This window comes from Lolium rigidum, chromosome 2, assembly GCF_022539505.1.
Source record: "Lolium rigidum isolate FL_2022 chromosome 2, APGP_CSIRO_Lrig_0.1, whole genome shotgun sequence".
Taxonomy (NCBI): Eukaryota; Viridiplantae; Streptophyta; class Magnoliopsida; order Poales; family Poaceae; genus Lolium; species Lolium rigidum.
In genome coordinates this window covers 92,619,047-92,634,027 of record NC_061509.1, presented here as the reverse complement: position 1 = coordinate 92,634,027, position 14,981 = coordinate 92,619,047, and positions in this window count along the sequence as shown.

The window sequence follows — 14,981 nt, the reverse complement described above, 5'->3', positions numbered from 1 at the left end:
CGTGGAAAGCATCCAACCAGTCCGGCGAGCTCGGCATCATCATGCCAACAAGCATATATGCGTGCGACGAGCCGAGGAAAGAGCGCGTGGCACGGCGGACTGCCGCTTGGGGGGCGCGGCGATGGACAATATGCTGGGCGTAAACGGTCACATGTACATGTGCGTCCATGTGTGGTGCATTGAGAAACGAGGCTTGGTTGCTTCGACCGTGGAATCAATAATGTGCATGTAATTAACAAACAGCCGCACCGCGCTGATTTGTTTGAACAAGATATGGTTGCCTAAGACCTCTGTACGTGGTATGTGCGGTGAGCTAATTGAACGTATGGGATTGTGGGCTCTGCTCGCAGCCATGGATTAAAGGAACCCTCTACCTCCCACGATCCGGCACAACCGCTGTGCTCCGACTCCGATACAGACTCTGACGCAGCCCATGGGTGCACGTATATGAAAAGGACTCGAGCTTCGTCAAGATGGAAATCGCTCAATTGGCATCCAATCTCGCGGTCCCGCCCATGCTAAAAGGCCAGGACTCCCATCTCAATTGGCATGCAACCTCGTTGTCCTGCCCGTGTGCCGCTTGTGCTCGACATTGCGACTTGTCTCGCTCGCCGATTTAGCTCGAACCGTCCAAATCGTCTAATCTCGCCTGCCGATTTGGCCTGAACTCCGTTCCCACGTGCTCCACCAAAGGTACACATACACTAACCAGTATTATGGTGTTTATTAAGAGGACTATGTTTAATTAAGTATGATAGATGAATAGGATGAACATATACCCGCAAACAGAGCTTGGCTCTGGTGGTTAGGTCCCTTGTGGTGGAACCAGCCCACCCAGGTTCAAGTCCTAGACTTGGCATGGGTGTTTGCATTTACCTGGATTTATTCCAGGATTTAACCGGCGCTATGCTTTCAGTGGTAGGTGACGTGCCCGTCAACAGCGAGGCGCCTGTGGTGACTTCGTCAACCTCAAGATATGCCGGCTCAGTCCCTCGGAGGTGCTCATAGGGGTAGGGTGTGCGTGCGTGCGTTCATAGGGGTGTTTGTACGTGCGTGTTTGTGAGCGTCTGCGTTGTACTGTGTTCTCAAAAAAAAAAGGATGAACATATACCCTTTCTTTAGTGATGTATGCCATTGTGGTTGGCCTGTTAGAAAACAATATAAGCAAAAGGCTGGTCGGATGTAAAAAAAACACAAACTGAGAAAATAAAAAATGATTCCACGTATTGTTCCTTCATTAAAAAATTTATGCACTCGTTTCCCAGTGCTCGCGTGTTTCAAATATATAATAGAAAAAAGGTAGAAGTTGTATTGGCTTTATCTTAATTGATATTAACATGTTTAATACTAACAGTATACAAACTCTTATGCAGGCAAGGTTTTTGGGTCGCAATATCAAATCATGGATGCCAAAGAAGAGAGAAAGAAAAGAGATAGAGAGCGTTATGCACGGATGACGAATGAAAAAAAGCAGGAAAAACTGAAACAACGTCGTGAAGCCTATCATCAAATGAAAACAAAAGAGTCAGAGCAAAGGACAAAAAGGTGCACAGAGGAAGAAAAGGAGAAAATGCTAGAAAAACGCCGCGAAGCCTATCAGCAAAAGAAAACAAAAAAGCCAGAGAAAAGGACAAAAAGATGTGCACAAGAAAGACAGAGATATGCAAATATGCACCCGGACAAAAAGAAAGCTAAAATCGAACAAGTCAAAGCTAATCGTGAATTGAAGCGCATCACACCATGCAAAGAATCAATTGCCATGTTGAACCCGGCATATATCCCAACAGAACAGGAAGTTTTGCTAGAAAAACGACGTGAAGCCTATCATCAAAAGAAAATCAAAGAGCAGGAGCAAAGGATAAAAACATGTGCACAAGACAGGCAGAGATATATAAATATGCCCTCGGAAAAAAACATAGCTATAATAGAACAAGTCACATCTAATCCAGAATTGAAGCCCATCTTACCATGAAAAGAATCGGTTGCGATGGTGAACCCGGCATATATCGCAACTGAAGAGGAAGTTGGTATATGTACCTTAAATGTGAGAGGAAGAAAACCTATATCGGCAGGAGAAACAAAGACATTGTTACATCATCGAAACGAAGAGTTTTGGAAAAAGCAGACGAATATTGTTTCGAAGTTGTTAATATTTGATGTCAATTGGAAGATCTAGAAAAAATCTTAGCTTGCTTAGCTTCTACGATCTTTAAACATGAAGATGGGGACAATCTCGGAAATTTTTGGGAGCATCTATGAAGTCGTTTGCTTTTGTAGATTGACATAATTTATTCATCATTGCATTATTTCTCAATACAATTTAACATTTTCATCATTGACACCTTTCAAAAATAAGATTTGACATGCATTACAATACAGGAAAACAAGACGAATAAAAAAACTTAGCATCCTGGACAGTAAGATGACCCAAAAAGTAAGCAACCCTAATTTTTGAGAACTTCTTCATTCATTAAAAAAATGAAATTTCATTAGTGAAAATCCATATGCCTTGATAACTATTTAGTTAAAATCAACCCGTAGCAACGCACGGGCTTTTTTCCTAGTCTATACCTAATAATAAAGAAAATAATGTTTCCTTGGTTCGGTCCGTCATCTACGTTTTCGTTCACCGCGTGTACGCTTTCGTCCGACCGAAGTTTTCCTACAATTTGACAATGCCGTGAGAAACAGTGTCCGGCTCCATCCTGTTATACAAGGAAAATATAGCCAGCAATCGTATAGGAACATGAATCCATGTCCGGGTGACTTTCCACAACAGGTTTTTTACTTATATATAATAATCCAATCGCCAGAAGCTGCGATCACAATCAAAGTCAGGATTGTTGTCGACCTTTTGACGAAGCGCAACACCCCGAACTGCTAGATCGAGAGAGGGAGGCTCTGCCTCTTGGGCGACGACGCCGACATGCTCCACGGGGAGATGCTCATCACACTTCGAAGAAACTTGCCCACGCATCCCTGTGTCGCGCAAGGCCGGCGGTACCTCCGCCATCCCCTGCCATCCCAGATTCTGGACTTCAGAAAAAGCTTGCCTGCAAGCTCGTTAGGTTGCAAATTTGCTAGACTCGAAGATGCTGATCGGTGTATTTGAGGCAAGTACCAGACCGCTGAGGCGGCCGGAGAAATAATTTCTCCATTTGTTGATTTTTGGGTGCCTGTTCGTGCCGCTAAAGCTGAGATGGTCGCCTGCCACGAAAAAGCAAGACGCTGAACGTGAGAGATTCACTATGCAGTCCATAGAGGGATACTGTATTGCTGCCAAGTATATGATTCAGTCCCTCGGACTCCAGCTCTTAATTGATCGTGAATCCGTGATACATTCGCTAGCCAGGAGATTAAATAACCTGTTGTAGCTAGGTCAGTCCCAGAAGTTGGTAGCTACAAGGCTTTAATCTGCAAATTTTGGATAATCATTTTATCTAGGTTTATTTTTTAGTTTTCACGTTTATTGCTTCATGCAACTTGATTTTCGATTAATGATATGTGGTTGCCCTAAAAAAAACTCGAGAGCAAAACTTTCCAATCCATTCTTTGCCAACCTGGCTTAGGTCTGGCCTAGACCGCTTCCTTGGGGCCTTCCTCCAGGTTCACGCTAGCTGCCGCTGCCCTATCGTCAAGATTGATCAATTTACGGAGGCTCGATCAAGTGGTGTATATATACAAACCGTGTTAAAAAATAGAGGCGTACAGAAAAAGGCTATCTCGATCGAAATCATAAACTTAACTAGAAAGCACAGACTATTCAGCAACAACACACCCAAATCAGACAGTCAACCGATGGGAGAACAGACTAACCGACCACAAGCATAGCCAAGGCTACATCCACTATGTGAACCGACGGGAGTAAGAGGTGCCTGCTGTCGGCAGAAAAAGCATATATATGAAGTAGGACTATAGCTCCGCGTGGCCGACACCGTCACCATAGGTGCAAGCATGGTCGGTAAAAAAGGTATATATATGCCTATTTTTACTACCCCGTTGGAAGGCACGGGTACGTTTGGAGCAATGGAGCAATGCGAGAGATGAAATAAGGAGGCACACCATGTATGAGTGTACGACACAGCTATGTGACTTCGTCCATGGGTGGTGGATGCTAGCACAAGAACAGCGTTCATGTCATGCGCGACAAGGGACAATACAAACCAGTAGGGATAGACTTGTGATTTTCTCCGTAGCGAAGCACGGGCTTTGTCCCAGTCTGTATAATAATAAAGGAGCTAAGGTTTCTGCCCAAAATTTTCGTCCAACTTTTTTTGGACAACTTTATCCTCCCACCAAACTACATAATACATCAAAGTGCCATGGTACCGGTTCGGTATTATTTTTTCTCTTCTCCAGAAACGATCCCCTCTCCCTCGCTCACGCCCGATGCAGCCCGGAAATCCTATACACCGACCAGGTCGGTGCCTACCAGGCACCGCACACCCTGGTCGGGTATTGGGCCTGGCCCATTTTCATCTTCTTTTCTTTTTCGTTTTCTGTTTCTGTTTCTGTTTTTTCTTTTTTCCTTTTTCTGTTTTCTATTTTCCTTTTCCGTTTTCTTTCTTTTCTGTTTATTTTTATTTTTGTTCAAAATCAAAAAATCAAATTTGAAAATTGTTCAAATTCGAAAAAGTTCAAATTTTGAAAAGTGTTCAAAACGAAAATTGTTCAAAGCTAAAAATTGTTCATATCCGAAAAATGTTCATACTCAAAAAATGTTCAAATTTAAAAAATGTTCATTTTCGAAAAATGTTCAAATTTTGAGAAAAAACGAATTTTTGAAAAAATTGTTCATTCTAAAAATTGTTCAAAATTTGTTCCAATTTAAAATTTGTTGCAATTTGAAAATTGTTCCAATCTGAAAAATGTTCAAATTTTAAAAATATTTAAATTTCAGAAAAAATAAAATGATTTTAAAAATCGGGTCTAAAAAGAATCAGCCGAAAAAAGAAAAAGAAACGAAAAAAGAAAAACTGTATTACCTGATGTTGTTGGGCCCCGGCCCATCTGGCCACTTTGGGCATGCGCAGGGTATGCGGTACCCTGGAAGTACCGACCAGGTCGGTGTTAAGCAGTCCCCGATGCAGCCGCCGCACATGAAAGGAGTGCTCCTGGGCTTTGGTTTAGCTGTTAGATCTGGGCTTTTAAAATAACTAGGGTGGTTCCCGGCCGAGAAAAAGTACTCATATTTCCTGTTGAATAGTCCCACATCGATTCTTTATGGCGATTTCATACGGTTTATATACGCTCTGAAATTCCAATCATTAACAGCAATTACATGACCTAATGGATCAATGGCATAGAGAGAAAAGCGCCCAGATTGACCGCGTGAGGAGAGCCAGCCGACGCGAATAGAAATTCAGAGCTGGAGCTCATAGAGGGGAGAAGGGGAAGCGCGGATATGCTGTGGAAATCGGTGGGACTGGTGCGGATATTATCGAGCACGAGGGAGATGGGGGAGGCTCCTGCCCGACGGCAAGACGGGAGAGAAGGGAAAGATCTCTGAGCAGATCTCGGCCAAGTCGTAGAAGCTGCTGGATGCTAGGAGCTCGGGGCAAGGCGCGGGCGGCGGGGATGCGCGCATCGAGGAGGGAAAGCCGGGCGGAGCTGGTGCTCGAGGAGGGCGCAGCGGCAGCCCGGTCTCCCTGACCTTCGGCGCCGTAGTCAACTCACGTGAGCCCATCTTGCCGTGGCTAGGCATGGGCAGGCATCCTGCTACTCCACTTCCTTGTGTTCGAGTGCGTGGACTGGATGGAGTGCCGTGTTCCTATCAGTATTTGGGGAAATAAGAGCCGTGTTCCTATCAGTATTTGGGGAAATAAGAAGCGGCACGCAGTGGAGATGTGCTCTGCCTTGGAGCTGTAGCACAGCGGCAATGAATCAACAGCGTGGCCGCCGAAAGGTTCGAATGTTGGGACAAGCTATTGACGCAATGAGTTGGCAGACTTTAAATTTACTCAATGCGGTGGAAGATTGGATAAATGGAAGATTTACTTTTTCGAAAAACAAGTTTTTTTTGCTGCTCTTAATTATACATATTTTCCACGAGGTGATAGAATTTTTTGTAATTCAACCATTTGCTCATTTTGTCTAAATCTTCAATCGTAGATTGTTGTCTGCTCAAAAGTTGGACTCCATAATTTATTTGCCTCGGTGCCTAGCTACATTGGTAGACCGGCAAGCACGCACACCTGGGCATCGGCGTGACGTGCTCCTCCCCCTCCCAACAGGACACCTGGAGAAGCCTCTTACGGACTCCTGCGGTAGCCCAGTGTTGATTTCTAATGCACCAAAGGTAGCAGTGGCATGTTGCCGGACAACTGGTGATGCAGTTGGCACAATGTACATAATTGTGGAATGGTTTGTCGAATATTCAATGTGTACTAGCTTTGAATTTGTTTGAATATATATTTATAAAAAATAATGATGGCACCCACCATCATTACAAGTTTGTTGTATTATAAGTCGATGCAGTGAGGGGCTTGTAATCTATAATCTTCTTAAAATTTGGTTATGTTCATAATGATTAGGAGAAATCATGACCACCATGGATGATGGTGAAAGTGAAGAAGTTTCAACACGGATGATTAAGAGTGGATCCCGGTGGGGCACTTTTGCTAGTATTAGATAAAATCTGTTGACGTCACCAACAGTCTCTCATAATCTGAAATTTCAGAATGTTTCATTTATCAAAGAATAGGTCCAATTTAAGATCTATTTCGTCAATATGTTTGGAAAATTTTTTAGCCCACAAGTTATCAACCCTCTACCCGTTATTTATTAGTAGAAAAATATAAAAGATACCAACAAAAAAACCTGATTTTATTTAAAACATTTTTGCGACTATTTTAGCTCAAAAATTATCAAACACTATGCTTATTTTTTGTCCATGGTAAATGTGAAAGTTTACTAACAAAATATCTAATTTTATTTAGAATATTTTCACGACTTTTTAGCTCACAATGTTATCTACCCTCCGTTATTTCTCAACAGTAAAAGTGAAAAAGTAACCAACCCCTAAAACTAACATTCAGAATATTTTGGAAACCTTTTTGGCTCACAGTTTATCGATCCTCTTCCCCGTAAATTTAAAAAGTTATCGATCTTAAAAGTTAATTTTATTTAGAGTATTTGGAAACTTTTTTAGCTCCCAATTTATCAATCATGTGCCAGTTATTTATCAACGGTAAATGTGAAAAGTGACCGACCCGAAAAGCTAATTTCAGTTAGAAAATTTTAATGACTTTTTTAGCTCACAAGTTATCAACGCTCTGCTCGTTATTTATCAGCGGTAAATGTGAAAAGTGACCGACCCAAAAAGCTAATTTCATTTAACATATTTTGATGCCATTCTAGCTCACAAGTTATCAACCCTCTGCTCCATTATTTATCAACGGTAAATGTTAAAATTTACCGACCCGAAAAATCAATTTCAGTTAGAAATATTTTGTCAACTTTTTCAGATCACAAGTTATCAACCCCTCTGCCCGTTATTTATGAACGGTAAATGTGAATAGTGACCAACCCAAAAAACTAATTTCATTTAGAATATTTTTACGAATTTCTTTCTCACAAGTTATCAACCCTCTGCCAATTATTTACTAACGGTAAAATATGAAAAGTTACTGACCCGAAAAGTAATTTCAATAAGAATATTTTGGAGACTATATTAGCTCACACTTATCGGCCCTCTCCTATTATTTGTGAATCGTAAATATGAAAAATTATCGAACCCTAAATTAATTTTATTTAGAATATTTTGGTGACTTGTTTAGCTCAAAAGTTGTCCGCCCGCTGCCCGTTATTTATCAGCAGTAAATGTGAAAAGTTATTGATCCAAAAAGTAATTTCATTTACAAATATTTTATTGACTATTTTTGCTCACGGGTTATCAACCCTCTGACCGTTACTGATCAACGGTAAATATGAAAAATTACCGAACCAAAAAATTAATTGCATTTAGAATATTAGAAAAAAACTGACGGATGGTTGACCCGAAAGGTTACCATAACCCAACTCCCAATGGCCCAACTACACCGGGCCAATCTAACTCTACCTTTCTTTTTTACATGCACTCCCATCCTTTCTATTTGAAAAAATCAATCTCTCTAGTTCCACCCGCGGTAGAACACCATGATGATGGCTGCCGCTCGATCTTCCAACCCTGGTCGGTCACGGTTGAACACTGTCGCCTCCCTTAACCTCCAGTCTCGCTGCCTTGCCGTACAAAGGAAGGTGGTAACGCTGCTGCCCTACCACCTTCCTTCGCCATGTCTATGCGGATGTCCTCGATGCATTCCCAGTACTCCACGATGATGGCCGACTCTCTGCAAGCTCGCCACCCTTCCAGCTCGCACACATCTGCTGCGACACTCGTGTCCCCTTCGACACACGGCACGGTGCTGCTTCGCCATCTCTAGCATTGCTAACGGGGACGCTAGTCTTCCATCCGATGCGCTCGACGAGTTTCCGATTGGCCGGCTCAAGTTCCCGGGTCTACATCTCACCTGCATCCAGTGAGGCTCTCATCTCCAAACTCGGCCTCTACTACGCACGAAGCGGTGTTGCTCCGTCGTCAACCGCACTACCGCCGATTTCGGTGTTCCATCCCCACCCCACCCGGTCAACCTCCAAACAAAAAGGGCAAAGTATCGTGACATAAAACGACAAAACAGATAATGTAGTAGCGATGTGCAGAGTCTAATCGCGCGCGCGGCCGATTCCTAGAGATGAAACTCGCTTGGTTACTATATTAGAACCGTGTTGATAAAAACATCATAATTAAACATTTTCATACCAAAAATACATGTTTTCATGTCCATACATATACAAAAGGAATATTTATTTTAAAGACAAAAATGAATTTATAAATTTAAAATTGTTAAATAATTTGTGATAAAATTGGTCGTTAATTTGAGTTAAAAGTGGTAGTTCATTTGAGTTGCAAGTGGTAGTTCATTTAAGTTGCAAGTGGTTTTCCCTACCTGTTATTTTCCCCACAAAAACCACTAGCCCGAAAAAGGGAATTAGGAAAAAAATCCAAAATAACATAAATTTTGATACAAAATGCAAAAAAGAAAATAAAATATTAAAATCAAAAGGGAATTGATAAAAGTGAATTGATAAAAAAATAGTAAAGAGAATTGAAATAAACTACTTGTCTAAATAATATAAACTTTGATACAAAAATAACAAACAAAAAGCGAATAGTAAAAAAGGGAAACAAAAATAATTGAACGCATGCATATGATTCCATGTGTAGCTTTGACGCGTAAAAAATGAGCTGGCCTACACGCAACGATTGCCTGACCCAGGTGAACGAAAGAAATCATGGCCAGCACCGGCCCGCCCGGCGCGTGACAGGGTCGGAGATTAACGCAAAACGAAAAGTGAATTGACTCCCGCGGCGCTCGCGCAAACAGAGCGCTCTGGCGGTTGATTGCCACGGAGTGATTCCGGCTAGATGCCGCTCTATAAGGTCATCTTCAGTCGCGTTTCTCAACCCGTCCTCCAAACGGTACCGGAACGAGTGTTTGAGAGACGAGTTTTGTTCGTGCTATATTTGGGGGACGTTGCTCCCCAGTCGCGTCCTCCACGCCATTCCAATGAGGAATTCAAATAATTTGCATTCAAAAGAGATCGTTTCCGCCGAAGTTGTCGCGATTAGAGTAGCGACGATCAAAGTACTGGGCGCGCGATCATATTACAGGCCAACGAAAGAATTAAAAGAAGGGGTTGGGGTTGGGCGACGCCGACGGCGCATCCTGAGTAGACGTAGACCCGTTGATCACAATGAACTCGTCGTGATCTACCTAGTGTGCATGCTCCGTCGCTGACGTCGAGGCAGAAGCCGACGCTGGTGTAGTAGTGGATGCGTCTACCGGCTTTTGCTCCAGGGTAGGGGCCGCTGACTGGGCCGCCGCATCGGCCGCCCCTATTTTGGCTTCGATGACGTCGAGGATCTGCCTTTGAAGAAGTGCGCCGCCCGCATCCGGAAAGACATTCCTTCTGTCGACGCTCGGACATGTCGTCCCTGCGTTTCTTCGACTCCATCTTCTCCTCTTGCCTCTTGAGCAGCGCCGCCCACCTTTCCTCGGCCTTTTTGTCGCGGGAGGGCAAGGTCGAGTAGACCTCGACGAGGCACTGCGTGAGCGATACCTACATCTTCTCGGACGACGCAACGTCTGCCAAGGCGGTCTTGGCATCCTTGTTGCCGATAGGGCGCCCTACCGATGTTGCCAGCGGCGCATCCAGATCAATGGCGTCTTTCCCCTTCGACAACGAAACACGCGTCAACTTCCATTTGGGGTTCTTCTTGAGCTTGCTATAGCAATGCATCAGCGCGAACGACTTATGCCCATCTGAGTTCTTCCGGTACAAATTCATGGCCTTGTCAAACAAACCAAAGAAAGCGCAATCATTTCATCGAACACAATGTAGGCGCTACAGATTATGTAAGAAAGAGTCATACCAGTTGGCTGATGTCGGCGCCGCTGTCGCCTCTGGTCTCTAAGTCGTGATGGTACCCATGGAACATGTTCACCGATGCCTGGATGATGGCTCATCGCGTCGACATTGCCTTTTGGCTCCTCTTCATTGTCACTTTGTTGTAGTCGCTGTTGATCAGCTTGCTCTTATCAAACTTGGCCTTGATCCTCGCCCAATACTTCCCGTATTTTTGGTTGGCGCCGATGATGGAGTCATGGCTCACCATCGCCTACGACTCGCACATACATAGATCCTCCAGAACCATCCACTTGGGGCCTCGTGTGCCCGACGCCTTCTTCTTCTTCTTCTTCTTCTTCTTCCTCACGCCGTTCACGTCAACCTCCACGAGATCATCGGCATCCTCACCGGCACCCTCGTCGTCCTCTTCGTCGCCGCCCTCTTCGTCCTCGTCGTCCTCCACCCCCTCCCCCTCCCCCTCCTCGTCCTCCTCCACCACCTCCTCCTCAGCATCGGCGCCGTCGAATTCGAGTGGGCCCCTGCAGCCATTGAATGGGGCGCCCTCCGGACCGGATCCTGGCTCGTACGTCGGGGAGTAGAACATAGCGTTGGGGTTGAAGCCGCCATGAGGCAGCGCATCCTCGTACCGCGGCGACAAGTTTGTCTTCACGCACCCGGGAGTGGCGGAGGGGCCGTCGCTGTAGAACCCGGATGTCAAAGGGGACATCACTCCCAGAATGTACGGCGGCAACATCGTACTCCATGGGCTCGCGTTGGTGGTAGCGATACACCCGGTCAGCGCGCGCTGGTGCGCGTGCCCTGCCAACGCCTTCTTCTCCAGCCGCGCCGCCCTCCGTCCTTTCCGCTCCGCCGTCGTCATCTTCCGGCGCAAACAGTCTTGATGCCGCTGATCATCAGTCCAGCCTTCCGGCTTCTTCTTCGGAGTCGGCGCCTTCCGCGGCTTCGCGAAGGGCACCTTCGCCCCTTTCGTCTCATTGCCCGGCAGCTTCTTGTCCGCTTTCTTGGCCATTTTTTTGGGGGCAGTCGACGGCGCCATGGATAGGAAGAGGGTGGCGGCGGGAGGATCAGCGTAGTGACGGCAGGAGGGAGAAATGAATCGGCGAGATAGATCAAATGTGTTGGGATGGCATAAATCAGCGGAGGGAGAGGCGCGATGTGGCGGGAGCGGTGGACGAATTTTTCATGTGCCGCTGACGCGTCGGTCCTGCCACGCCTTGCTTTTCGGTGTGTCCGGCGTCCCCGGAGCGTCCCCTGTGTAGCGGGGACGGGCTCGGGGCGCCGGACACCGTGTCGGGCCGCGCCGGACAAAAATCGGGTTTGGGGGACGCGGCTGGGAACATTTTTTTGTCCGGCGCTGATGTCTACGGGAGCTTCTATTCTTGTAGACAGTGTTGGGCCTCCAAGAGCAGAGGTTTGTAGAACAGCAACAAGTTTCCCTTAAGTGGATCACCCAAGGTTTATCGAACTCAGGGAGGAAGAGGTCAAAAATATCCCTCTCATGCAACCCTGCAACCACAAAGCAAGAGTCTCTTGTGTCCCCAACACACCTAATAGGTGCACTAGTTCGGCGAAGAGATAGTGAAATACAGGTGGTATAAATAAGCAGTAGCAACGGCACCAGAAAAGTGCTTTGCCCAGGACAGTAGACAAGCAGTAGTAACGCAGTAAAACAGTAAACAAGCAACGATAGCAGTATTTAGGAACAAGGCCTAGGGAATAGACTTTCACTAGTGGACACTCTCAACTTTGATCACATAACAGAATAGATAAATGCATACTCTACACTCTTTTGTTGGATGATGAACACCATTGCGTAGGATTACACGAACCCTCAATGCCGGAGTTAACAAGCTCCACAATTCAATGTTCATATTTAAATAACCTTAGAGTGCATGAAAGATCAACACAACTAAACCAAGTACTAACACAGCATGCACACTGTCACCTTCACACTATGTAGGAGGAATAGATCACATCAATACCATCATAGCAATAGTTAACTTCATAATCTACAAGAGATCATAATCATAGCCTACGCCAAGTACTAACACGGATGCACACACTCGTCACCATTACACCGTGCGGGAGGAATAAAACTACTTTAATAACATCACTAGAGTAGCACATAGATAAATTGTAATACAAAACACATTGCAATCATAAAGAGATATAAATCAGCACTTCACTATGCCATTCATAACAGTGAATAAGTATTCTCGTGAAATATAGCCTAAGAGACCCACACGGTGCACACACTCGTCACCTTTACACACGTGGGACAAGGAGTCTCCGGAGATCACATAAGTAAAACCCACTTGACTAGCATAATGACATCTAGATTACAAGCATCATCATATGAATCTCAATCATGTAAGGCAGCTCATGAGATTATTGTATTGAAGCACATAGGAGAGAGATGAACCACATAGCTACCGGTACAGCCCCGAGCCTCGATGGAGAACTACTCCCTCCTCATGGGAGACAGCAGCGTTGATGAAGATGGCGGTGGTGTCGATGGAGAAGCCTTCCGGGGCACTTCCCCGTCCCGGCGGCGTGCCGGAACGAGACTCCCGTCCCCCAGATCTTGGCTTCGCGATGGCGGCGGCTCTGGAAGGTTTCTCGTACCGTGGTTTTTCCGTATCGATGTTTTAGGTCAGGGACCTTTATATAGGCGAAGATGCGGCGTCAGAAGGTCAACGAGGCGGTGACACCATAGGGGGGCGCGGCCCAGGCCCTGGCCGCGCCACCCCGTCGTCCGGGGCCCACGGGGCCCTCCTCCGGCGGCTCTCGGGTGTTCCGGAAGCTTCGTGGAAAAATAGGATGCTGGGCGTTGATTTCGTCCGATTCCGAGAATATTTCCTTACTAGGATTTCGGAACCAAAAACAGCAGAAAACAGAACTGGCCCTTCGGCATCTCGTCAATAGGTTAATTCCGGAAAACGCATAATAATGACATATAATGTGCATAAAACATGTAGATATCATCAATAATGTGGCATGGAACATAAGAAATTATCGATACGTCGGAGACGTATCAGGCGCGCCCCGAATCCCTTCGAGATCGCTGATCGCTTGGAAAAATCTTCTAAAGCCACCGTCCTTCTCCTTCTACCTTCTATCTGCGTTCTCTCCACCTTTAGAGCATCTCCAACAGAAACGCTATAATAGTATGGGTTAAAAGGAATTTTTATTTTAGCTTTTGACGCGTGCTAAAATCTGACGCTCCACCTGCCGCTTCATTTAACAGCGTGCCGCCGTGGCAAACACAAAATACACACTATTTTGCAAACAAAAGATAAAACAAACACATGTAAATTAAACTAGAATTCATCACATGAGATCTCAAAAAAATTAAATTCATCACATGACATAGCAACATCAAATTTATCACCAACACACAACACAGAAGCAAGTTCAGAGCAGCGCCGGTGGGCGCTGTGCCGGTCTGCCGTTTGCTGGCCTTGGGGCGGGCGGATGCGGTGGGGCAGCGCCCGACGCGACCGTCCATGGCCGGCGAGAGCGAGGGGTGGAGGCGGGCGGGCGCGCGGCGAATTTCAGCCGGCGGTTGCCCTTCGCGCGCTTGCTGTGGCTTTTGCTGCGCGCTGGAGCGAGGACATCATATTTCAGCGCGCAATTTTAGCGCGTCTACTAGAGCGGCTAAAATACGTCTCGACACGATAAATTGGTGATTTTTTAGGCGCGGTGCTATTATAGCGCTTGTGTAACAACTATCACGGCGGGTGCTTCTTTTTTCTCCTGCATAACCACCTCGAGGAGGTGGTACACCTTCAAAAGGCGGCCGCGCGCTGTATACATCTTCCCGAAGCTGCTTCGCGGAGGTTCTCCCCACCGAAGCCCTCAATGCCTGCCCCAGCCCATGAGCACTGCCGCACTCTCAAACAACCATTGCTGCCTACGTACATCGTGCGTTACAAGCAATGATGATCACGCGGGGTTGCTGCACTGCAAGGATTGTGCGAGTGTGCGACACGGCGATGAGTTGAAAGCAACATGGCGGGCGAGTGCCCATGCTAGGTGTCGGCCGCCGGCAACAAGTATCGACGAGCGATGGTGCCACCAGCAAGTTTTCACGGCCATCCACGATGGCGACCGGCATGTGCAACGACCAGTCACTGCGGTTTGCAACGTTGTAACGCCAGTGCCCAAAGCATGGAACGGTTTGCAGCGGCCGATCCTTTGCACCCGTTGGCCGTTGCTGCCGGCGGTCCTGGTTCTGCCAAGTCATTCGCAGTGGTGTGGTGTTGCTACAGAGGCCCTCCGGCACAGAAATGGAATGCATTCTCCACAGAGGGAGATTCGCCGTTCAAACACGCAGAGGTTCCATTAGGCATGTGCACTAACAGGCCAGGCCCAGAATTTGCGAGAAGGTGCCAGAGATATATGCGTTAGTGTGCTAACAGACGCAATAAGTGTCAAATAGGATTCACCACACAATTGAGAAGCGCACGAAACAGTAAACTTGAAACTGGGCCAAGCCCAATGTGCGCGGG